This window comes from Canis lupus, chromosome 16 (assembly GCF_011100685.1).
Source record: "Canis lupus familiaris isolate Mischka breed German Shepherd chromosome 16, alternate assembly UU_Cfam_GSD_1.0, whole genome shotgun sequence".
Classification (NCBI taxonomy): domain Eukaryota; kingdom Metazoa; phylum Chordata; class Mammalia; order Carnivora; family Canidae; genus Canis; species Canis lupus.
Genome location: NC_049237.1, coordinates 29406479 through 29433569, shown reverse-complemented (window position 1 = coordinate 29433569; position 27091 = coordinate 29406479). Strand labels below are relative to the sequence as shown.

At 39.1% G+C, this 27091-nt stretch overlaps 1 long non-coding RNA gene across 1 annotated transcript in view; it reads left to right on the top strand.

Moving 5' to 3' along the window:
• Nucleotides 1–13654: 13654 nt before the first annotated feature.
• Nucleotides 13655–27091, top strand: part of LOC111090287 — an 87597-nt gene continuing 74160 nt past the window's right edge. Inside the window, exon 1 of the long non-coding RNA XR_005371469.1 lies at nt 13655–13822. This is a non-coding gene — a long non-coding RNA (uncharacterized LOC111090287). The remainder of the gene's footprint in view (nt 13823–27091) is intronic.

The following is a 27091-nucleotide window of genomic DNA, read 5'->3' as shown; positions in this document are numbered from 1 at the left end:
ATTTTACTGCTCTTTAAAAAGCTCTTAAAAACAAAACCTCTTAGAAAAACAGGCTATAAAAAAGTCCTCCATGAAGACAAATATAAAACTATCATTAACTTTATCTGTAAGTTGTAATATTCTAATTATTTACTCCCCTTCCCTCAAGGGGATAATAAGTTCCCCCCAGTTGACGAATAACTTGTATTATCTTCCTGCATAAGAAATGTAATTCTGCACTCCATTGCCAGCTTGACATGAGCATTCTTTGGTCGATGACATTTGAGCAGAAACTTAAAAGTCATGTGATATTGCCAACCTTGTCACTCTTTTCCTTGCCACAAAAATGGTCGGGCTTAGATGGTAACTGCTATTTCTTTCTAGATCTTAAAGTGAGAAGGTACATGAATCCCAATTACAGATGACTCATTGCTGACAGCATAAAAAGAGAGTGATAAATAAACTATAGTTGTAAAATAAATGAGATTTTGAGGGTGGTTTGTTACTGCAGTAGTTCTTAGCACAATCTGACTATTACATCAGGATATTGTTTTGCTTTTCTTAAAAAAATTAATTCCCACACTATCAAATGATTCTCAATCTAAAATGTTATACTTAGCTAAGCTAGCAGCTAAATGTGAGGATAGAACGAAGTCATTTTTAGGCAGGCATCAAAATTGTCTTGGAAATTTACTTCTAATGAACTCTTTCTTGAGAAGCTACTAAATAATATATATCCTATTAGGCAAATTAGGCAAATAATCAAAGGAGGAAGAATACATGGGATTGGAAAATGGGAAATCTAATATGAAGGGGAGAAACGAAACTACCAGGGTAATAATGAAGAGAGACGGCAAGATGACAACAGCATACCAATCACATAAGAGCAAATAAAACTCTAGGAAACATTTCTTCAGAAGTATGAAACTGATCAAAAACTTAACCTGTTGAACATGTTGTGTAGATTTACCACTGGATGAGAGGCTCAGGGTTCATTTTTTAAAATGTATATATTTTTAAAATTTTTTTATTTGAGAAAATAAAAGAGCACTATCAGGGGATGGGAGAAGGGAGAGGGACAAGCAGACTCTGTGCTGAGCATGGAGCCTGCTGTGGAGCTCAATCCCATGACCTTGAGACCATGACCTGAGCTAAGATCAAGAGTCTGACACCCAACTGACTGAGCCACCAGGGGCCCCTCAAGGTTTATTTTTAATTAAAATACACACACACACACACACACACACACATACACACACACCAAAACAAAAACAAAACAAAACAAAACAAAAAAACAGGTCAATCAGCAAAGAAAGGAAAATAATTATTAACTCCAGGGAAGCAAAACATGATATGGAGGAAAATAAAAGCAATTGTGGTTTAGCTGTAGAGTATGTTTGTTGAGTCATTGTATAAACACAGAATACTGTAACTGAAATCATAATACAAGTGTAATGGCAGATTGTGTGAACAAGAGGACTGTAACATATGTCTGTACTTAGGGTGAGGGGCTGGGCAAGGACAGCTAATCTCTGATAGAGGGGAGTTGACTGGTAATATCTAAAACTGAAAAATCTAACAGAAATAAATGCATGTTCTTTAGAGATAGGTAGGTACATTCAAAGAACATCAGTTGAAGGGTTGAAAAGTGTTGCTTTTGGGGAATTAAAAAAGGGAGAAGGTCAGGATGCTGTTTTTTGTAACAAGACTTGTAGAAAGAACTAACTTGGAGCTTTGAACTGCATGCAGGTACAATTGGAAATAAACAAATGCTGTTTTAAAAAAAAATCCATTTTCAAATAAAAGGACTCAAATTTGGAAGATGATATCAGGTAGTTCTGGAGAAAACAAAGTATTTTCTCTTTTTATTTTTATTTATTTATTTCCTTTAAAGATTTTATTTATTCACAAGAGATACACAAAAAGAGGCAGAGACATAGGCAGTGGGAGAAGCAGGCTCCCTACAGGGAGCCTCACGAGGGACTTCATCCCAGGATCCCGGGATCACACCTGAACCCAAGGCAGACGCCCAACTGCTGAGCCACCCAAGCATCCCTATTTTCTCTTTTTAGATGTTTCCCTATCTTGTATTTTTGTCAGTCAAAACAGTGCTTTCAGACTGGTGAGTTTCCTGCTAAATTTCTGCCCTTCATTCAACTTAAGCTTCAGTGTTAAGTTCCTAGAAGTTTTACGCCATAATTTTCTGAGACAAGAGAGAAAATGTCTCTGATGAAAAAGACAAAACACAAAGCAAAGAACAAAAACAAACAGAAAAATCTCACAAATCAGACTGAAAATACAGCATCTATTAGTCTCTTGAGGCTCTTTATCAAAACACAGGATCTTGGAACCTGAGCGGATTCGGAAATCCAGAACCCCTGCTGCTCCTTCTCTTTCTTTTGGACTCATTTTTTTCTCTTTGCTTCTACTGTGTTACCAACCTGTAGAGGCTGGGATGGTGGCACGTCCCTCCTGCTCAGCTCTTACCGCCATAGCTGGGCTGCAAATTGCAGGACAGATTAAAAATCAGCATTCTTGAAATTAATTCTGACCACTGGAAGCAGGGTTCCCTCCAGAGTCTGCATGTGAGTGTATGAATGTGCATGGGAGCCTGCTGGAAGGCGACTGGCAGGGTTTGTATCAATAGAGAAGCAATCTCTATCAATAGAAAAGTATCAAACCAGTTTGATACCCAGATCAACTTTTTACAAAATACGTATTTAAAAGCTCATCCTTGCTTTCCACACTTTGCAACTCCCACAAAGTGATCATCACTTAGATAAGTGGAGAGTAGCTTAAATAACTCCATCTGCAAATGGATTAAACACACATTCAGACGTACACATTCAGAACAGCCACACGTTCACATAGAATAAGAAAATTTGGAGTCTCTTTCCATTGACCTACAGCCTCAAATGTCTTAAGATAAGGTTTTAAGGGGAAAAAAGTAATAAAGTTTTATGACTATCCTTGAGCAACCTATTTATTTATTTATTTATTCATTCATTCATTCATTCATTCATTCATGAGAGACAGAGAGAGAGAGAAAGGCAGAGACACAGGGAGAGGGAGAAGTGGGCTTCCCACATGGAGCCTGATGTGGGACTCAATCCCAGTACCCTGAGCCAAAGGCAGATGCTCAAACACTGAGCCACCCAGGTGCCTCTGAGAAGCCTTTTTAAAAAAATTTTTGGAAAAAAAAATTTGTTTTGCAAGAAACTTTGCTTGTCTCCAAAACAAAACAAAACAAAACAAAACAAAAACATGGTTGAAAATACTGGGAACCAGAAGACTTCTTCCCAGGCACTCCTCTGAAAGTCCATCAACTGAAATGGCAAAACTGGATCCTAATCCCTTTCATGAAAGTGACTCCATCTCAAAAGAGTGTTCTATTGTGACTCTTGCATTTCTTACATGTCTTTGAGAGAATAGCCAACATAAAAAACTTCTGCAATTAGACCTGACAGAAACTTGGGACTACAATTTTTGAGCTGGTAGGAAGCACTGGAGTCATTCAGCGAGCAGCTTCTGGTGGAAGATGTGAGAAGGCAGAGGGCCTGAGAAGGGCAGGTCCTGCAGCTGCCTGGTTCCTGGCTTCTTAGTGACTCGGCTGACAGTGAGACACACTGTACAGAGGCAGAGGCCATTTGATGGGAGGACAGAAAATGCCAGCACGATAATCTGCAGTTCTGACGGCAAACTTTGTTTTTACCTGGAGTACAGAAGAATTCTGCTTTATTTATCCTGGTAAAATTCTAGCACTAAAGAGGAAGTTAGGGATAAAAAGCAATCGGCAAACTTTGCTCCAAGAGTGAGCTAAGCTTATGTCCTTGTTTGCCTTGTTTTGAAAGGCACATATGACAAGACGTTTGTTGCGTATTGGGTGATATTTATGGGGAGATGGGTGAGGGGGATTTGAATGTACACCTGAATTGAATCACACTTGATCTTAGCCAAAAGGCTGAGAAGCGATCACCTGAATTGAGTCAGAGATCGTCAGGCACCCAAGGCTCCCTTATGTGCTACTCTTCTTCTTTTTTAAAGATTTTATTTATTTATTCATGAGAGACAGAGAGAGAGAGAGAGGCAGACACAGGTAGAGGGAGAAGCAGACTCCATGCAGGGAGCCTGGTGTGGGACTCGATCCTAGGACTCCAGGATCATGCCCTGGGTCAAAGGCAGGCGCTAACCACTGAGCCACTCAGGGATCCCCACGTGCCACTCTTCTAGGGTAACTTTTCACTAGCATAAATTGAAGGAAATGAAAAGGAAGTTGATACCCAGAGACCATTTCTCAGTCTTCAGAAACTTTCTGCTAATGTTTTCCCCCTTTTTATTTCCCATTTTATCTAGCACAGTATGAAGCAAGTGTAAAAATTTTAAATGCAGAAATATCTTTACCCCTGAGTCAAATGAACTTGGAGCACAGACTATGTTCTGGGTATGGAGGGTACAGGTACACATTCAAATAGCAATCCTTTAAATCTATATGAATGTAATCCATGAAACAATCTCTTCCAATTCTTTCCGTTTTGATTTCATTTTAGAATCTCAAATTTCATCTCATAGGCTCCTTATTTGCAAATTCTATATTCACTTCTGAGTAACCTAAATAATTACAGGATATATATTTCTAGAAAGCATAGTCCATGGTGGAACTGATGAAAATCACGTAGATCCAGGCAGAGGCCACCTTCAATGATTTTCTGGGGCCTGGAGATAGTTCCGTGTGCGTCCAATATCCAATGCTGTTTATAAGAACATGATAGAGAGTGTCTCATCTCAAAGCCATACAGGCAAAAAACAAATTCCAGGGAAAAAAAGGTTATGTCAAGATGGGAGAAAAAAAAAAATTCTGGTAGATTTGCTTCTCTATTGTCCCAGCTAATCTCCCTGGAGAACTAATAACCAATAACATGGACTCCAGGTGCATTCTCCATGCTTCTCTTGCTTCGTCCCTCAAAGAGAATCATCAGCACCATCACCGATACTTGTCACCTCATTTATCAAGGTAACATTCTGTAGACAGATATTAGAGATAGAAAGCAATCTTCAAACTTTGCCTAAAGAGAAAGCCAAAATTATATCCACTGTTTCTTCCACTTGAAACTTTCCTCTTTTCTCTGTTTCCTGAAGAACCACGGTCTTTCCATCCTATAGTCTGATGCCACTCTTCCACTTTAGACAAAAACCATTCTCCATGTCAATCACTAAGCCCAGTGACTTCAGAAACTTTGCACATGAGAACCATAGGAATTACACTCACCTGTCCCAGCACACAACTCACCACTTCCCCCTCATCAACTGAGCCTCCAATCAAGGCCAGCATACTCTGCAAAGAGATTCAACACATGCACAAGAAGGGCTCCTAGAAGGTGGAAAGGTGCCATTTTTTCTTTAGCTGTTCAAGTATATTTATTACATCCCCCCTCAGGAGAAGAGTCCTGTCTTTTAGCTTCCTATCAATGATGACATTCCCCTCCAGCCATTATGGAACTACAAGATGTGTCCTCATTGCCCAGTAATTATTTCTTCTAAAAATAGTATAATTATTAACATCTTCCAAAACCTGATTACAGTTCAATTCCTAGGTAATCTATTACACTGGACATGTACTCAAATTCAAAGTGATTCCAAGATCACAGTTCTGATCATAGTATCCTTTTCTTCTAATATTTTTTAATATGACGAGCGACATTCTCCCATTCACATTTATTTCAAATGTGTTAGGTATTCTATGGAGGTAGGTAGCTAGTAGGTAGGTAGATAAACCAAAGCCTATGCATCCTTCCCTACTGAATTGCAACCCTTAGGATATTCCTAACTTTGTTTTCTACTATTAAGTTCCCTGCTTCTTTGGATAGTTAATTACAGAGAAGGGTAGGCATGGAGCTCCTAATGAGTCAGGGATGGGTTTTATTTAAAACTCCAATTCATTCCTTTGTATTTTTGGGGCTTTTGAATAAAAATAGGTAGCCTAATTTGCACATTCTCTCAGTGCTTTCTGTGTGTCTCTACTCTTCCTTGGCATTCTGCTGAATATGCACCTCAGAAAGAATTCAAGGCTTCCTTGGCATGATTTTGATGAATAGGAACCTATGAGGCTTAATAAGAGGCACCAAAATGGACAGGCACCTAAGGGGAAAAACAGGTCTGTGTTGATGAATGTCTTTCCCAGGGGAGCTGGGGCACTGCTGAGATGCAGTTTTTCCAGCAAGTGGTAAAACGGAAAGATAATTCAAGGCAACACATGCAAGGCAGGATGTGCGATGTATTTTCTCAGCAGCAACGAGTGTGCAGAAGGAATCAGATAAGCAGCTGCTTTGCAGGGTGCCAAAGGGACAGACAGCAGAGAAGAAATGTGCCGGCCCAGAAAGGACTGCGTGGAATGGAAATGTGCAAATTACCCTTATCAAGTCAAGTGATGTTCTGAGGTGAGCTTTATCTACTTATTTTTTTTATTGTACTAAACTCCCACCAGGACATTAAGTTTTGGTGTTTCAGTTTATTTTTTAATAAAAAAAAATCAGGGTTTTCTAATCTTTATGTTCAGAGGAAGCAAAGACTGCAAGATATTATAGCAACTATTTTCTTATAAAATTAAGAGATGCCCCAGAGAAGACAGCATCAGGTGGGTTTATGGGTGGGGGTGCTATTGCTGCCTGTGGCAGATCTAGCCACTGAGCTGTCCATCTATCCATGGACCTGTTTGACTAACCCCTTTTTGAAGATAGAGACACAACTTTATTGGAAGAGAGATTTCATTTTTTGTCCATCCCATTCTGCCAATTTATTTTATCTTCCATTTTCTCTCATAGAAAAATTGAAAACTTCCCAAGTTTTTTTGAGTTTGAGCTTCAAGGGTTGTGTATAAAATGTGTCTTTTTATTTTGCTGATTTGACATCTGGGAGCTTGCTGACCCTGGAGGGACTATCCCTCTCAGGGCTACCCAGTTCCTAGAGATAAGAATGGACTTGTCTGTGAGCCCACCATTCGTATACGAGCTAATCAAACCAGAGTGCACACCCTGAATGACCTCCTCTATCAGACGGTCATCCTCAGGACCACTATCCACCTTCCTTTATCCCCCAGGGCCTGGGACCAGACAACCCAGTTCCTATACCCCAGACAGAGCCTGTTGAAACTATCCAAATTAGCCAAACCTAAGCCCCATCATACCCATTTTTTCCTACAGAAATGATAGTAAAGGCTCTTGCTCACATTTTTTCCTTCATACCCTCTGCCTCCTGATGGAAACTGGTACTTCCCTGTGTGGCCCCCTTATGGTGTGGGAAACCTGTTGGGAACCATGAATAACAAATCACCTTTTGGGTGGCAACCTTCTCCTGATCTGTTGGCCTCACCATCTCTGAATAATAATAAAACCTGTATCTTAAAGCAGGCTGTTGTAGACATCTTTTAATTTCATATTTGTCATAAGTGACAATGAAAATGAGAAGGATCTCAGTTACAGGTAGCCTTCCCCACCTCTGTACAGATGAGAGAATATCTACCAGTGGAATCTACTTTCCAAAATTCTGACTGCTCCAAAAGCTAACTTCATCTAGTATGTAGAATCTCCTGAAGAAAGAAAATACCAGGGGGCACCATCCCCTGTACCCCCACAATTTTCCTTCATCTTGATCTACAGTCCTACCAACAGCAAAACAATTTAAGGGAGCACAGGATACAAGAAAAAAAAAAGCAATTTTGGAAGGCTATGTTAGGTAAATTATAGGTAAGCACATCCTAAAAGTTAACCTATGCTGTAGCTATTAAGTGCCTCATCCCGAGGGGCAAAATCATTCATAATCTACATGCATTATGCAAGAGGAACAAAGAATATGCTGCCTACAGTGGTTCCTTCTACTCACCACCTCCCCCCACCCCCAACCCCCTTTGGAACAGTGTCTACATACCTAATGTGAAGCTTGTCCAGTTACCACGGGTACAAGAGATTTGTAGGTGTGCATACATGGATAGTAAATTTTAATCACTTGCACAGAAAGTAGCATATATTGATTGAGTTTTTTTGCCTAAAGGAGAGTATTCCTTTAAACTATAAACAACACCACAATAGATCAAATTCATACTTCAGGCACTTGATTTTTTTCTATCTATTACTTGCACTTTTATTGAGTAATTTTTATAAAACAGGCATTCTAGATTCTGTGGATTCAAATTAGAAGGGTATATATCGTCCCTGTCCCCAAAGGGCTCAAAGTTCTTGAGTTTTACATATGTATACTATCACTCATAGTTATGAGTACAGTCACTCTGTTGTGAAAAATATCTACTACTGGACAGGATAAAACAGTGCTGAGGCTCTTCAGGAAAAGATTCAGAGGATAATTCAGAGAAACTGGATTCTCAAAGGAAAGGAGAGGTTGTTATTGTAGGGGAGGAAATTTTTTTCCTCTACCCTTCCAAGTTCTTTTGGCTGGTCTATTAATCAAGTTGGTGTAAGACAGATCAATAGGAGAAAAACAAGTTTTATTATGTACATATGGGAGCCCCATAAAAAATATGAGATCCAAGGATAAGTTGGGCTATTGAGGCTCACATGCCATCCTGAGCTAAGGAATTGGATAAGGGCCTGGGGCTTCAAAGGGGAGGAGGGTAATTCACAAAGCCATAAAAAGAAGCAGATGCTTGGTAATTAGATATTTTCCTGCCATATAGATAGGTCTTCAGATAAAAAGTTATCTCTGGTAATAACTCTCTTTCTGGGTCCAGCCCCCTATCTAAATTATTTTTAAGTAGTTAAGAGAGAGATAAAAGTTTTTCTTGAGTCTGTTGGGTGTTGATTACCTTTGACTCAAAATAATCCACATGCCAAACTGGCATATATTGCTTTCCTTCATTAGGGACTGAATTATGTCTTCCCCCATCTCTGGAGGTAATTAAAATTAAATGACATCATAAGAGTGAGACTGTGGTTTAATTTTAATAGGATTGGTGTCCTTACAACAAGAGAAAGAAATACCATGAGGGCACAGGAACAGAGGAATAAACATGAAAGGACACAGCAAAAAGGCAGCCATCTACATACCAAGGAGAGACAATATAGAAACCGATGCTGCTGACACCTGATCTTGGGCTTCTAGCTGCCAGATCTGCAAGAAAAATTAAGTTCTGTTGTTTGAGCCCCCCAATTTGTGCTTTTCCTTTTGAGGGCTGTGTGTTTTGACAGCCCTCACAGACTAATAGGTTGATGCTAATAGGCAAGGAAGGAAAAGTAGCCTTAGAGGATGTAGTGAACAGATCTTAAAGAAAGGATAGTAAAAAAAAAAAAAAAGAAAAAAAGAAAGGATAGTATTTTCAAAGATTTGGAGCCTGTGAACTCAAGATCTGGTGAGAAGTTCAGTGATGCAGGAGCTCAGGGGAACTGCGGAAAATTGTAAATGAAAAATGTCTGCTGAAATAGTTTGAAAATGGCCTTGAATTCTGAAATAAACAACTTGTAACTTATTGTGTTTGCAGTAGGAAACCAGAAATCCTAAGGAACAGAGTGGAATGATTACATTAATAGGGATTTTGGCAATATGGGGATGATATAATGGGCAGCTGAGTGGAATACAATGTAAAGAGGGAGAATAGGAACCTGGAGGTATGTACAATATAAATCAGGTGAGAAGTGAAGGAGGAATAAATGAAGCTGGAGGAGTCAGGGAAAGAATTAAATTTACAGTTGTTACTGGACTTTGAACTTGAGGATCATAAGTCATTCTAGTTCTTCTTCTGGAGGTCATTTATTTTTTCCTTCTGACTATTCTTAAGATCATATATTTGTCTTTTTGTTTAGTGTATGATGACATTTAGGTAAAATTTTCTTGTTTCTACTCCTTCCTGAAGCTGAGGATTAGAAGTTTTAATCAATTCTTAAATAGTCCAGCCTTTCTCCTTTGTTCTCCCATTTTTTCTCTATCCTCTTTCTGGAGTTCAACTGGACATATAATAGACCTGTCTATATCTTTCACATTCCTTTACCATTTTTTTTTTAAAATACATTTTCTTCTTTTTTTTTCCCCTGTGTTTTAGGCTTGAGAATTTCTTCAAAACTATTTTCCAATTCCCTAATTCTCTCTTTAGCAGTGTCTGATCTCCTGTATAGCCCTTTTATTGAGGTTTTCATTTCAATTATATATTTACATCACGAAAGTTCTATTTGGTTCTTTTTGAAATCTACTTGGTAATTTTACAGCCTACTGCTTTTTGTTCATATTTTTAATCCAATCATTTAAGGCTTTAAATATGGCAAATACACTTATTTTATATATATATTTTTTGTATTTTTTAAGATATATTTATTTATTCTCTAGAGAGTATGGCAGGGGAGGGGCAAAAGAAGATGGAGAGAGAGAATCTAAAGCAGATTCCCTGCTGAGCAAGGAGCCCAACACAGGGCTTGATCTCACAACTCTGAGATCATGACCTGAGCCAAAATTGAGTCAGAGGCTTAACTGACTGAACTATCCAGGTGCCCCTATATACTGTATTCATTAAGTTCAATATTTGGAGTCCTTGTTTTTTGTTTTTTGTTTTTGGTTTTTTGTTTTTGGTTTTGTTTTTTTCCCGGCTTTTTTGATCATACTGGTGGTGGTGGTGTGTGTATATTCTAGTACTTTTATGGGAGGAGAGTTGGTTTTATTTTTGTTTTAGCAGGAGGGTTGTTCAGCATGGTATTATTCTCCCAGATATGCAACTGAATAAAATACAATTTATAACCATTTCTGAAGTTGAATTTATAGGCTTTGGAAACAAAATAAATGTGGATTTTGGAATAAATGAAAGGATTAAACTTACTTCCATCTTTTTGATCTGATATATTAAGTAGTTGCCATGAATTAAGATTTAAAAAATTAATTTAGAGGAATAAAGAGTCCTTTTTTGGTATGCAAATGTCCAACTGATAGCTGAAATTAGGGTTTCACTTCAGAATGGAGGTCAGAAATTTAACTATAGATTTAATAGTAAACAAGATACAGTCAATAGTTGAACATAAGTTACCAATATCAGCCAGCGAACCATTTAAAGCAGGTAAAACAGAGATTAAAGAACAGAGAAGCAAGGACCAGAAGTGTAGGATAATAAACAGTAGAAAAGTCAGGAACAGAGGAGAATCAGGAATTGGTAAGAGTCCAGATATCAGTGGCGGACCAAACTTAAATGCAGGAAACATTCAAAACAATAAAAAACTATAGAAATCACAAATAGAATTAGAACCAAATATTTGTCATTGAATTTTGATATCAACTTTATTTTCCTGACTTCAAGGATTTTGACAATCAAAAGTGAAGAGAGATAGTGATAATTTTTAAGTAAGAGTAAAGAGAAGATTTTTGTAGTTCTTAAGTAGTTTGTTGTTGTTGTTATTTTTATTTTCTTTAGAAATTGCCCACATTCATAAGCAGAGAGAATTGGGCCAGTAAGGAAGGAGATAAAATGCCTGGGATATGCCTGGGAGATAAGATAAATGGCAGAGCAAAGCCTGGAAGACATTGTGGAAGACACAATGGAAGGAGCCATTGGACTATAGAGAAGCAGGGCACTTCTTGCTGGGAAATAGGAGGGAGAGGAGGTGAAGAAGGACCCTTGAGGTGATTTCATCGTGGATTGTGAGAAAAGCTGGAAAGGTTCCTCCTTGGCCACATTTATTCCTCTGTGTAGGAAGTTATCTGCCAAAAGAAAGAATGGTGGCAGTAGACAGGAAGCTTAAGAAGACAAGGGAAAAATGTGAATAGCCATGTGATCAGGGAAAGGGAAATTGACCAGAAGGAAGGAAAACAATCACTGAGTTGTGTCATCTGTTTTCAGACCTTAGCATGCTTCACAATCACCTGGAGAACTTGGCAAAACTGTTTGCTGGAATCTGCCACAAATATTGTAGCATAGTCGCCCTGGAATAGGGTCTCAGTTGGTTAAAAAAAAAAAAAAAAAAAAGTGTTTCTAACCTGCAATATGTCTCTGCAGAGTTTTTGAAGATATACAATTTTATCAGGTTTATACGGCAAAACTCCCTGATATTTACATGTTGAATCATATGCATTCTCAGAACTCCCTGCCTTTGTCTGGGACCTCTCCTTGGCCTGGATTGCCCTTTCTTCTGTAACCTGATATGATTCCACACAGCCTCTTCAAGCAGCTGTTCAAGTGGGACCTTCCTGGGAAGAAGTGTTTCTGCATCTGTCCTTGCAATTTTCTGAGCCCTGCTTTTTGTACCCACATAACTTGCTTGTACCCAGTTGTCATTCCGCCTCGTATTTTTGTTGTCCAGATGCCTGGCTCTTCACACCCCTAAACTGTAAGCTCCCTGAGGACAGATACTGCTCCATCACCTTCCCCCTTTCCCTGCAATATTAAGCACTATATCTGGTGTAGAGAGTTGCCCAATATTATCCCTGGGAATGAGTAAGAGGCTTGCTACCCTATTAGGCTGCTGCTTCACAGGCTTTGAAATAATCAGCAGAACAGGCTGGGGGACATTAATTCAGAGAACATCAGAACAAACTTTTGCTTTAAATGATTTGCCTTCTCCCCTTGACAGCAGCTCTTATTAAAATAACATTAGCTAAAAATATTTCTATGCCAAAAGTAATTATGATAATGTTTCTCTGCATTTATATAGTTCTTTTTATTCTCACAATTCATAGTACACAGGCCTCCGCTCAGGAGGAAAGAAAAGCACTGAACTGGACTTGAACTTCTCATTCCCTTCACTGGGCAACCTCTTTGTGTCCTAACTCATCCCCAAGGCATTAGTATCGCTGATGTCTGAGTCCAGGTTTCTGTGTTTGACGTCCTCACCCAACCTACTCGGGCATGGATTCAAAAGAGAAATTTCAATTAGTTCCCCTCAAAGGATTAAATTCTGTTGTCCCTCACTGGATGCTCTCATCTTTAACAGGTAATTAAGGTCCTAATGGGCTCATACAGTTTTTCAGTCTGTTCCAACCAATTACAGTACTAAAGAAAAAGCCAAAAAAGAAAAAGAAAAAAAAAAAAAAAACAGAAAAAAGAAAAGAAGAGAAGAATGGGAAGCAGGAAAAGGGTGCTTGCAGGAATGTTATAAGCCATTTTCAGGGTGAAAGGTTCTACTTGTTTAAATGCTTGCCAGGGAGGTCTCAAACTTTATACCTTGGGTACACTGTACCCTAGAGGACTCTTCGACTTCCTTCCCATCACTCTTGTTTTTCTGTTTTCAGACTCTAGCAGTATGTATAGTGTGCACTGAGGTACACACATACACACATACACATCTATGCCTTTTACAACTGTGATACAGTAATATATCTGGCCTCTGGCCTCAGGTCCTGGCAAAAACCCTTGCAATTTACAGGATGATTGGAGTGTCTTTTTTTTGCCAATGCCAATGATGACTCCTGATGGGCCCCTTATCTAGGAGGGGTGCTGGTTACCAGAAAGACGAATCTTGTGCTTAGGGGATTGGAACTTCTGGCCAGCCATTCCTCTAGGTAGTAAAAGGGGTTAGAAATTGACTTCAATCACATGATGAATAATTTAAGCAATTGTTCCTACATAATGAAACCCCAGTAAAATCTCTGGACACCAGAACTCAGAGATGCTTCTTGATTGGTGAGCACACTGATTGGTTGGGAGTGTAATAATCCCTGATTCCAAGGGAAGAAGATATGGAAGGTAACAATTCCAATTCCAATGTGTATGTGGTGGGGTTCCCGCACCAAACAATTCTTTGACACCAGCTGGGTGTCCTACAGCTCAATTCAATCCTGACACTATTTACCTGGAAGTAGCACCAGACTCCAGAGGTTAAGGGCTCAGTCCCAAAAGTCTGCACTCCCCTTCAGAGATCAATCACAAGTAAGTCTAGAATGTTATTTGTGCTTCTGATGGACTGGCTCCAAACGGGAGGTTCCCAGGATGCCTAAGTTGAGTTTGGTTAATTTGCTGAAGTGGCTCACAAAACACACAAAAAATAATTTGCTTAACTAGATTACTGGGTTATTGTAAAAGAATAAAATTCAGGAAGAGCCAGATAGAAGATGCACAGGGCATGTGGGAGGGAATGTAGAGCTCCTCTATACCTTGGGAGCACTGCTCTCCCCAGATCTCCACAGGTTCACCAACTGAAAGCGCTCCAAACCCCTTCCTTTGGAGTTTTTATGGAGGCTTCATTACATAGCCCTGGTTAATTAAATCACAGAGTATTGGCAATCAATTGTAACCTCCAGCGCCTCTTTCCTCCCTGGAGGTCAGGGGGTGGGGCTGAAAGTTCCAACCCTCTGCTCACACCACTGGTTCCCCTGGCAACCAAGCCCCGCGCTTAGGTCACCTAGATCCTTTCTAAATTCACCTTATTAACATAAGATACATTTATCACTCTTGTCACAGGTGATTCGAAAGGTTTTAGGAGCTCTGTGCCACACACAGGGAAAAAGTCCAAATATATATTATTAGAAATCACAATATCACAGAGGATCTGTTTCCCAGACCATCCCAGACTTCACCCTGTGTGTATCCTTTATAAACGAAACTGTATTAGTAAGTAGAGCACTTCCCGGGAGTTTTGTGAGTCATTCTGGAAAATGATCAGACCTGAGGTGGTGGTAGTTAGTTCTGAATTTATGTCCAGTCAGTCAAATATAGGAGGGCCTGGAGGCTCCATCTAAAGTGAGAATGGTCTCAGGGGCACCTGAGTGGCATCTGCCTTTGGCTCAGGTCCTGGGGCTCAGGTCCCCATGATTCTGGGGTCCTGGGATCCAGCCCCACGTTGCTGGGCTCCCTGCTCCTCAGAGTCTGCTTCTCTCTCTGCTTGCTGCTCCCCTTGCACATTGTGCTCCCTCTCTTTCTGATAAATAAATAAATAAATAAATAAATAAATAAATAAATAAATAATAAATAATATTTTTAAAAAGTAATAAAGTGAGGTCGGTCTCGTGGAAGACTAAGCCCTTAACTTGTGGCATCTGCAGTAACCCCAAGTAGCTGGCATCAGATGCGTATTGCAGTGAAGTCCAGTCTGGGTTGACACAGAACAATGACACAATGAAACTCAGCTCATTTCTTCTTCAAGCTCCCTCACATCTCTGTAGCAGGGATGCGGCTATTGCCATGGGGAGGGATGCCCATTTGTTCTGTGCTGCACGGGGTAGAACAATTGGAAGCTGAAAAAAATCAGGGTAAGAGTCCTGCTCCCTATAGGTCGCCACTGCTCACAAATCATCAATTCTTTGAGAGCCTCTCTCTTGCCGATTTTCTCACCAACCAGCAGGGGGTTCTCTGAGTCCGCTGGGTGGACTACCTGCCACAATTCCCCAGAGCACTCAGGGAAAACATGTCCTGGGGACCCAGTGGAGAATTGCTAAATCTTAATGGGGGTGAAGGAGATGAAAAGAAGTTAACTTTTTAAAAAAGCTCTTTCATACTCTTATATACACCAAAGTTTGGAATCCTCTCTGTGTGCTGGATCATTTCAATAAGGCTGCAGGGTAAAAATGGTCCCCTTGTTGCTTCTGTTAGATACCGAGCCCTAAACCACATAGTACCCTTTTTCCCCAGCTCCTCTCCCTTTGGTCTGGATCTTGGTTTTTAAATTAGAAATATTAGCATGAAGGAAATGTTTTTTAAGAAAGATTTTATTTGTTTTTTCATGAGAGACACAGAGAAGCAGAGATATAGGCAGAGGGAGAAGCAGGATCCCCCTGGGAATCCCTGGACCCCGGTATCATGACCTGAGCTAAAGGCAGATGCTCAACTGCTCAGTCACCCAGACGTCCCAAGGAAACGTAACTTCAGTTGTCCAAAATAACGACATGTTGATGCGATTAGAGGATTGTGTACCATTAAAGGGTAACCTATATTCAGTGAAGTTTGTGGTTCCAGTGGAGTCTGGCATAGGTGTATCCAGTTGTAAGGACCTTTGCATGTGCAGGCTTGGGGTGAGGGGCCTGGAGGATAATAATTTAGGATGCAAGCTCAAGGAAACACAAGAAATGTACTTCAAGAAAGGTAAGTTGGGGGCAGCCCGGGTGGCTCAGCGGTTTAGTGCCGCCTTCCACGCAGGATGTGATCCTGGAGATCCAGGATCGAGTGCCACGTGGGGCTCCCTGCGTGGAGCCTGCTTCTCCCTCCGCCTGTGTCTCTACCTCTCTCTCTTTCTGTCTCAAATAAATAAATCTTTAAAAAAAAAAAAGAAAGAAAGAAAGAAAGAAAGAAAGAAAGAAAGAAAGAAAGAAAGAAAGAAAAAGAGAAAGAAGAAAGAAAGAAAGAAAGAAAGAAAGAAAGAAAGAAAGAAAGAAAGAAAGAAAGAAAAGTAAGTCATGAGAGAGTACATGCATATTTGCATGGCTTTGGCATATAACTTAGTTCTTCTGTGAATTTCAAATGCAGGGACAGGGTGATGTAGGAATGAAGTAATTATGGTTGACTTCTGAACAATGTGGGGTCTAGAGTCACTGACAGCTGCAAATCCACATATAGCTTTGACCCCCTAAAAACAAACTACTAATAGCCTACTGTTGACCGGGAAGTCTTTCTGATAACATAAACAGTTGATTAACATGTATTTCACATATCTTATGTATTATATACTATATTCCTACAATAAAGTAAGCCAGAGGAAAGAATATATTATCAACAACATCATAAGGAATAAAAAAATATATTTACATGCCTGTCCTGTATCTACCGAAAAAAATTCCTAGGTAAGTTAAAGTGTGCAGGTCCTTTTTTTTTTTTCCTTTTTAAAAATTTATTCATGAGAGACCCATAGAGAGAAGCAGAAACATAGGCAGAGGGAGAAGAACCTGGGATCACGACTTGAGCTAAAGGCAGATGCTCACCCACTGAGCCACCCAGGCGCCCCAGATGTGTGCAGTTCAAACCTATGTTGTTCAGGGGTCAACTGTATTTATTTATAAAAAATATCTTAAGGCTGCAAAATTGATTTGCAGAGAGTTAATGGGCTCTTAATCCAAAGATACTGGGAGAGGGTCATCAGAAAAGGGAAGAGATAGGAAGTAAGAGGCTGGAGGAACAGAACAAATGAAAAGGAACATAATTCAGGTTTTGGCAATTTCACAAACGTGTCTGGGCTAGCTTGTATGTGAGGCATAGAAGGAGTTAACTCCATGACATGGCGAAGATGGATGAAAGGAAACAGATCTAAGAGAGAAAATGAGGAAAAGCACTACTGAAGCAAAATCTTATGGGCAGTTGGCCCTGCAAGCTGCTCAGGAAAGAGAGAAGGGTCAGCAGTTGAGCTGACTGTCTGGGTCAGGGGCTAGGGGTGCATCTCAGAGACTCAACTCCACAACATGCTTAAGGAGAGAAATAAGTGGCCAAAAAGGGTCTCTATATTTGATTTCATAAAAGCACTCATTTTGTCAAGGTCTTCTTTCAGTTTAATGTGTAGATAGAGATGGGATCTAAAACAGAGGTCATTTGTAGTTTTTTTTTTCTTTTTTTAAGATTTTATTTATTTATTCATGAGAGACACAGAGAGGAGAGAGAGAGAGGCAGAGACACAGGCAGAGGGAGAAGCAGGCTCCATGCGGGAGCCTGACATGGGACTTGATCCTGGGTCTCCAACATCACACCCTGGCCTGAAGGCAGCGCTAAACTGCTGAGCCACCCAGGCTGCCCCCCTTTTTAGTTTTTATAAAAATTTAAATTGAGTGAGATCATTAGGACTCCAAAGTCATACAATAGAGTACATATGTGGTATGTGTACTCCCCATCCTGTTTCACAGCATTGTCCTTATAGCCTATGTACCATTTTTATAGAATTAAACCATATCTAGTATTCTTCATGTATTGCTGGTGGGAGAGCCCCTGAGTAGAGAATGTGATGCGAATTCTCTGGATGACCTGACTATCTTCTAAGGGTTTCTGGTATAGTGGCCGAACACAGCTCAACACCAGTCAACTTCACAAATACTTTAGTAATTAGAGAGGATGAGTGAGGATTTTGGTGTGGGAGTAGAAGAAGTAGAGACATACAGCTGTCTCCCAACAATTAAAAAATGATGCTTAGTATATTGTATAGATATATTTGAGAAGGACATGCTAAGTAAGGTTAAACCAAATTATTAAAGAAGAGAAAACGTAGATCCAACACTGATCTTTTTTTATGAAGTTAACATGTATATCTGTCCTCTTATTCCTAATTACCCATGCTATTGGGGGTGACACACTTATGTTGATACCAGTTTTACCCAGTTTTCTGTTGCCAATATCACCACACTGTATTAACTCATAATTACACATGCCACTGTCTTCTACTTAGGGTATAAGAAAAATACCAATGTGGTGGAAAGAGAATGAGCTAAGAATAATAAATTAAGTCCCAAATTACAGTAGGAGATGTGCCATAGTCTTGAAACCAAAACATGATCAAGGCAATATGAAAAAGGAACATTTCTAGCCAAATCTCATTCCATGAACAAGAATGTAAAAATCCTAAAGAAAATGGGGTCAGGTTGCATTTATCCCAAGAACACAAGATCATTTAACATTCAAAAGACAATTGTTATGAATACAATATAATGTAAGATCTATAATAGTAGTAGTAAAATATCAGATTAGAACAGAAAAATCAAAGGACCATCAATAGACACAATGTATTGGATAAAGCCAACCTCTGTTGCAGGGCAATGAAATACAAGCATCCTTGCAAGTGTACCAGGTGCTGTTGGTGTCTATGTGCTTTGGCCTCACTTCAGTACACACAGGGCAGGCTTCTACTGGCAGTATCTGCCTAAGAATTTGTTCTTGTCTTGTGGCCCATAAAGCAGGCCAGACTGCCAGAGAATTCACCTCCTACTCCTTCCCTGGCAGCCTTCAAAGAACTCCCAGCTTTCTCCTCTCCCAGTGTGAGCAACTCTAAGGAATGGGTTTTGTTCTGACTCCTAGTAGTGGGGCTTTCTAAAGCACCTTTTATTGATTTCCTTCTTCTTCTAATTCAGTAAGCACTCACCTTATAGGGTGTCCAAAGATCATCTAATAAGCTATTGCATTCAAATCATTGTTTCAGAATCTGTTTCTGGGGAAAACAAATTAAGATAGTAAGATGGGGCTGGTAGAAGACTTCTTTAACTTGATATAGGACATTTTGAAAAAAATTACAGTACACACACTATTCAATGGCGTCATGTTGAACTTATTCACTGTACTATCCAAAACAAGTCAAGTGCATCCACTATTATGATTTCAGCTTAGCATCATATTAGAGGTCCTTCTTAAGTGTAATAAGGCAAAAGAAATAGTAAAAGGTGTAAGAATTGTAATAATTTGAAAGGATGAAAAGCTGTCATTATTTGCCATGGTTATTTATGGTTGTGGAAAAAAGCAAATTATGATTTGCTAAAAGAATTCAGCAAGGCACCTGGATGTAAAATCAATATACATTTTTAAAAATCCATTATAAATGCAGAACTCGGGAGAGAAAAACAAGGCCACAATGATGGCCTTACAGGCTATGTCAAAGGGACACAGTCAACTGAAAGAGCTCCCAATGGCCAAAGATGGAACAATTTTAGCAACAGTATAAATAAAGTAATATCAGGTTATAACAGAGTAGAAATTAAATATTCATGACTTCATGCTGATATAAATAAATTATTTAATAAATAAATAAATGAGAGAGAAGTGACAGTCTCCAAATAATTCATGCAGATATTAGATCCTCATGAAGGTGGAACGTGAGTCTCCACTCCTTAAGCTTGGCCTGGGCATAGTGAGTTCCTTCTGAAGCATACAGTATGGAAGGGGGTACAAAAGAATAATTTTACAGTAGTGAAATCTGATAAACACTACCTCAGCCAGATTATCAAGGGCAACTTCCATGCTATGCACTCTTAATAAAATGGAATAAAAATGGCACTTCTATGGTTTTCCTCCCCAAAACCCATAATCTGAGAAAAACATCAGACAAATCCCAATAGAGGGTTCTATAAAACATGTGACCAGTACTCTTCAAAATTGTTAAGGTCATCAAATTAAGGCAACTTAGAGACTGTCAGAGCCAGTGGGAGCCTGAGACATCGTTACTAAATGTAAGGTGGTGTCTTAGTGAAACCCTGGAACAGATAAAGGATATGAGGCTAAAACTAAGGAAGTTTGAGTAAAAATGTACATAACAATGGATCAATATTGGTTCATTACTACAAATGCATTATATAAATAAGAAATTAATAATAGAGGAAACCGCGTACAAGACTTACAGGAACTCTATCATTTTCCCTTTTTTTTTGGTAAATCTAAAACTGCTCTAAAATATAAAGTTTATTAAAAAAGTATAAAGAGATTAGTTGCAATTGATGCTCAAAAAATTTATAAAAGGTAAATATTAAAACATAACTTTTATATTGGCTTCAAATAAAAAGAAAGTGAAGTACCAAGAAATTAATCAAGCAATGCATGTATAAAATTTTTACGGAGAAAATTATATTGAAGAAAATGTTTTCAAGGACTTAAATGAATAGAAAACCATACTGCAGGCATAGTCTACAAATTAATAAGAAAAAGGCAATATCCTAAGGATGTAAATTCTCACCAAACTGCTTTAAAAGTGATGAGATTCAATTCTAGCCAAAAACATCATCAGACTGGGGGTTGAGGGGAATTTGACAAGCTGATTTTAAAAGTTATGGAGAAGATCAAAGGTGTAAGAATAGTAAGACATTGCTCAAGAAGACCAAAGTAATTGAATTTGCCTTACCAGATATCAAATATTACTATAAACTATAAAAAAATTAAGGCAGTATCATACTATCACAGGAATGAATGGCCTGGAAAAGCAGGCTAGAGAGCCCCTAAACATATCTACATGTATATGGAGACCACAGAATTTGCATTGCAGAACTATGAGAAAAAAAAAAAAAAGGATTGAAAATAGGTCTGAAACAGCTGGTTATCTACACAGAAAAATATGAATTAATTGGACTTCTACATAACACCGTAAGCAAAAACTAACTCTAGCTGGATTAAATACAAAAATGTAAAAGGAAAAACTGTAAAACCTTGGGCAAAATCTTTTCATTACTTTGGATTAAGGAGGATTGCCTTTGCAGGTAAAGCATAAAGGCAGAGACTGACAAGTACGCAAATGTTAAAATTCAGAACTTATGTTCATCAAAAGTCCACATAAATAAGTGAGATCACTATGTAAGTTGGAAGAAGTTATTTGCAATAGATTAAATGACAGTACCTAATCTCCAGAATGTATAAAAGGGCCTAGAAATAGATAAGAAAAAGGCAAATTACCCAATAGAAAAAGTGGGCAAAAATTAAAAAAAAAAAAAGAGTAGGTACTTCACAAAAGAGGAATTGCCAACAAAACTACATAAAAAGGTGCTCACCCTTATTAGTAATAAGGGAAATTAAAATTAAAACTACAAAACGAGAGCATTTTAAACCAATCAGTAGTAAAAATCTAAAGTGTAACAATATCAAATATTGGTGAGGGGAAGCTGCACAATTGTACAACATTAGAACTTGCTCCATCTTCTTTGGAAAACAATATGGTATTAGCTAACAAACCAAAAAATGTGGAAATCTTATGACTGACACTCAGATACACTCTGTGAGATGTGTATCACAGGTTCTTGTCAGCACTCTGAAATAACAGAAGACACACACATAGGCACAAATAGTCATCAAAAGTAGAATAGAAAAACAAATCATGACAAGGTTTTATAACGGAATATTCTGCAACAGCAGAAAGAAATTAGATACGGCTTTATTCAATGCCATGGATGAATCTCAGGAAAAATGTCAAGTAAGACAAAAACACATATAGGTTGATTAAATTGACTTAAAGTTCAAAAGCACACACTCCTAAATAATGTGTTCTCTAGGAATATGAACAAATCTGAAAATCTTCAAAACACCCTCAGAAATAGAAAGGGGATGAGATGTGGAAGCATTCAAGGAAATTTAAAAATCTAATCTAATCTAAAAGGTAATATTTTATTTATGAACTGGGGACATGGGTATTTGGGTGCTACTTATATGGTTGTTCTGTATTCCTCACAGATACTTCTAAACTGTTCTTTTGTATCTGAATACTTCTAAAAAATTTTTAAAGAGAAATTTGAACGTGGATGGAGCAGCTCGAACAATGTGGTTCAAATGTCCTTGGACTCTAGTTCCCACTGTTTCATTCACCAGCTGAAACTCAGAGCAATTCACTTAGCCTTACTAAGTAAGCCCCAATCACTCATCCTTAACTACAGCAGTAATAAACATAACCTCTTAAATGCAGAATTTTGGTGGAAAAAGCATAAAATCAGGATATAAAATCACCTTTTGTAGTTCCTACCTGCTAGAAATTTAGTAGATCTTAGGTTGTCACATTTGTTCATTCTTTCATTCATTCATTTTTCACTCATTCAAGTAGTAAAGAATGAAAATCCAGTTAATCAGTGAGCCATGGTAATCTAGATTAGAAAGATAGACTGCCATCTTCCCCTCAGGTAATTTGTGTATTTTACTTCATGTTGTCTGGAAACGATACTTCTTTTTAAAAAAATAATAATAATAATTAATTAATTAACACACACACAGGGAGAGAGAGAGAGAGAGAGAGAGAGAGAGCGCACAGCAGGGGGAACAGTAGGCAGAGACAGAGGGAGAAGCAGGCTCCCCCCAGAGCAGAGAGACTGATGCAGCGCTTGATCCTGGGACTCTGAGATCATGATGTGAGATGAGCTGAAGACACACTCTTTTTTTTTTTTTTTTTAATTCTTTATTTATTTATGATAGTCACACACAGAGAGAGAGAGAGAGAGAGAGGCAGAGACATAGGCAGAGGGAGAAGCAGGCTCCATACACTGGGAGCCCGACGTGGGATTCGATCTCGGGTCTCCAGGATCGCGCCCTGGGCCAAAGGCAGGTGCCAAACCGCTGCGCCACCCAGGGATCCCTGAAGACACACTCTTAACCGACTGAGCTCTCAGGCACCTCTGAGGACAATCCTTCTAATACTTCTGTCTCATTAACAAACTTTAGTAGGAATGTAAGGTCAAGGACTAGGAAGAGAGATTTGACCCCTTGTCATTTTTGGTAAAACTAAAGCTACACCTCAAACAAAATTGAAAACACTGATGGTCTATAATCATGCACACTTGGGCCCTCTCTCCACCTCATTCTGTGCTGAAATATAATACAGGGCAAATAATTTAAAAATCTCTTGGCTTCATTTCTTCAGATATAGGATGGGGATAGTGTTTCTCTCATTGACAGGTTTGTGCTGAGGGATGGAGATAGTATGTGCACAGTGCCTAGTAGAGTACCTAACACATAGTAGGAGTGCAGCTGAGGGAAGTGGCTAGTGGTTCTTCTTATAGTTAGTAGATTTTTAAAAAAGATTTATTTATTTATTTGAGAGAGAGCGCAAGAGAGAGGTGGGGGAAGTGCAGATAGAAAAGAAGAGAGAGGGATACCTGTGTGGCTCAGTGGTTGAGCACGCTTCAGCCCAGGGATCCTGGAGTCCTGGGATCAAGTCCCACATTGGGCTCCTGCAGGGAGCCTGCTTCTCTCTCTGCCTATGTTCCTGCCTCTCTGTGTCTCTCGTGAATAAATAAATAAAACCCTAAAAAAAAAAAAAAAAGAAGAAGAAGAAGAAAAGGAGGGAGAATCTTAAGCAGACTCCACACTGAGCACAGAGTCCAACTTGTAGCTCCATCCCACAACCCTGAGTTCATGACCTAAACTGAAACCAAGAGTCAGATGCTTAACTGACTGAGCCATGAAGGTGCTCCCAGTTAGTAGATTTTTAAATAACTTATAAACATTTCATATTCTATCTTCCATAGAGTATCTTGTATAGTCTGTCATGTATGTAGATTTTAAATGATTGTGTAGAAGCACGGTAGAAGGCAGTGGAGTGGTTAGAGGGCCTAAGTTTAGATTCTGACTCTACCAATTACAAACCATATAACTTTGAAGGAAGATCCTTAAATTCTGTGCTTCCTCATCAGTCAACTAGAAATAAATAAAAGACATAATTCATATAAACTGTGTAGTACTTATTTGCATAGTTCAATAAATTTAGTTATATTATTATTAATAATATTATCGTTATTTGATTGCCCTTGAGAACTTCCCCTTCTGTGAAACTCCAAAAAAAAAACACTACTAGGTATTGGTTTTTTTATCATTTTAATTAAAGTGAATTCATGAATTCATGATCCTTTCTAGTTTGCTGACTTCCTTTTTTTTTTTTTTAAGATTTTATTTATTTATTCATGAGAGAGAGGTAGAGACATAGGCAGAGGGAGAAGCAGGTTCCCTGTGGGGAGCCTGATACAAGACTCCATCCCAGGACCCCGGGATCACTCAAAGGCAAACACTCAACGACTGAGCCACCCAACACCCCTAGTTTGCTGACTGCTTTGTCCCCAAAGAAGCCCTTAAAGCAATCACCAAACCAGAATTTCGAAAGCCTCACCTATAAAGACAAGCAAAGAACTTAAGGATCCTTGTTGGGTCCTGCCAGGACTTGATTTTGGTTGGACCATAGGCAAATTTCTTCTCATTACCAATGCTTCAATTCTTACATCAAGATGCAGAAATAATTATTTTGCCTCATTCCTCCTATAGGAATTCTAAAAAGGGACTTTCGTTTTTCTTTTCTCTTAGTTGAGACAAGCTAACAGAGTTCTGAGTGTTTAGGGTCAGATCCAGTCGGTCTGTGGCCACTGAGAGCAACTTGGTAGTAAAAGGAGAAGACTCCAGGTCATCTTAAATAATCTACTTCACAAACAACGTAGGGTAGGGTTATGCTGTTGATCAAATTCTGTGTGAATGCAACCTCACTCCCATACAAGTCGGGTTCTGGGGTAACGATATTTATTTTCCAGAAACTTTCTGCTGAAGCACAACTATCCAATTCAGTTCAAAAACTCGTCTCTTAAACAAAAACAAGAAACAAAAAGCTAACGCCTCCTTAAATCAATTGTAACCAGCAATTCAGGAGTGTGAGGTTTCCAGTCAGACACCTATACCTCTAGCAGAGGCGACAGAGGACTAAGTAGGTCCCATTGCTACTCCCCAGGAGCGAGAGGAGATGTTCTGTTGCCATGACTACGGAGGCCAGAACTCAGCCTGCTTCCCCGAGGGACCAAAGTTCACCAATCTCTCTCCATGTGTGGCTTTTCTTGAGAGCCTGCACAAAGACCAGTGGCCACCATCGCTGCTTCTAAGCATCCATCTATTTCCAGCCTGCACTTTGACAAATAACTTTGTTTTCCTTTCTCCTTTATTATTTTGTTCTTTTTTGTTTTCTTTTCAGTGGTGTAAAGAGTTGAGCTTTTTCCCCCTCTTTTTCTCACACAATTCCTCCTCCGTAGATAACAAAGTCCAGGTCCCTCCCCATTGTAATTATTAGCATATTCCTGGAGGAAATTGCAACAGTCTACATTAAAAGACTCCCTGCAGAAATTTACACAGTAGGTATCCAATTTCTCTTTAAATAAAAGGCACTCAGAACAGTGAGAGGTTTAAAACAAGAGAAGAAATCGGGAACAAACAGAGCTTTGAGGAACAGCAGGGGCATTTGCAGTGGTCAAGAGCAGATAGTCAGGCTGAATTATTTGGATAATTAGCCTTCGTTAGTAAATTGGAGAAAATTACAATGCCACCACAGACTGGCAGTAGCAAGGATCAGATCTGACCCAGTTCCAAAAGATTTGGCCCTTTATCCTGAATACTGTGTAGTAAAAATAAGACTCTAAACCTGCGGGCTCTCTTCAAAGTGTTTTCAAAACTCAGTAACACCTGCACTTAGTCTGCATGATCCTGGTATCACCATGGTCCTCAGCATCAGAGGAGAGCCTCTAAGGACCTCTCTGCCTATCAGGAAACTTTCAAGATGAAAGCAAGGATATAAGATGCAAATGGAAGAGTTAATTTTAAAAAAAAAGATTTGTTTATTTGCAAGAGAAAGAGAGAGCGTGAGCACAGGCAGGGAGAGGGGAAGACAAGCAGACTTACCCGGGAGCACACTGACGGTGGGCTCCAACCCACGACCCTGAGATCATGACCTGAGCCAAAATCAAGAGGCAGATGCTTAACTGACTGAGCCACCCAGGCACCCCTGGAAGAGTTGATTTTAATATTCTTTTCCTCGAGATGATAGAAGATATGAAAGAGATTACTATTTTGTGGTCTAGAAAGCTTATCAGGGAATGTAACTGACTTCAATAGAAAGGAATTTAAACTAAATTTATACGGAAAACAAACAAGCTGCCAAGGTCTTGAAGTAAACCCACTCCTTGATATACATCTGGGAAAATTCATTCCTTATTTTCTCGATTTCTAACATCTGTGGAAAAGCCCCTTGGGAAGGACAATGGAGTGGGTTCCATGAATAGTCCCAAAGAGCTATGCTGATCTGATCATCACGTGGCTACTTCTTCAGGAAGCATACACAGATGGCTGAGTTAGAGAAGATAGTAGAGAAAGGAAATTAATTCGGCTAGCTCTAAGGACTAGCCTGCTTAAACTTTCCAAGAAGCAAATTTATTTTTTCACAGATTAAAAATTTGTCACCTTGCATATGCTGTGCCAGACTTGCCATGTTTCATGCATGCATATATGTGCACATGTGTACACATATATAGGAATGGCATTGGGAAGGAGGAAACAATGGACTTGTCACCATCACCTAGATATTGTCCTCACAACTATCTCAGGGCAAGCTGCTTTGAAATTGTTACTCCCATTTGATTATAAGGAAAATTGTTTAAAGCCTGAGAATTGGGTAAAAAGGTATTAAGCATGTTCTTTCAACGTTAAACGGAGGCACTGTTTAACAGATACACCCAAGGATTATTTATTCTAGGGGAATGTACTTGGTTGGACTCATTGTTTATTACTGAATAAAGATTTAGTAAAATATATATAAACTACAGATTTTGCTCCAGTAGAAATTCAAATACTTTCTGTCAAGTAGAAAAGATAACCCTTAGAAACAGTTGCCGGACACCAGGCAGGTTTGCGTTCAACCTACCATTCTTGTCCTATCATTGTTTCAAGATGCCTGTAAAAATTCAAAGCCTCAAAATGCTTTTTGAATCGGCCTTTACCTTATCACTGGTTTCCTTGTTTATTAATGAGTTGAACTCC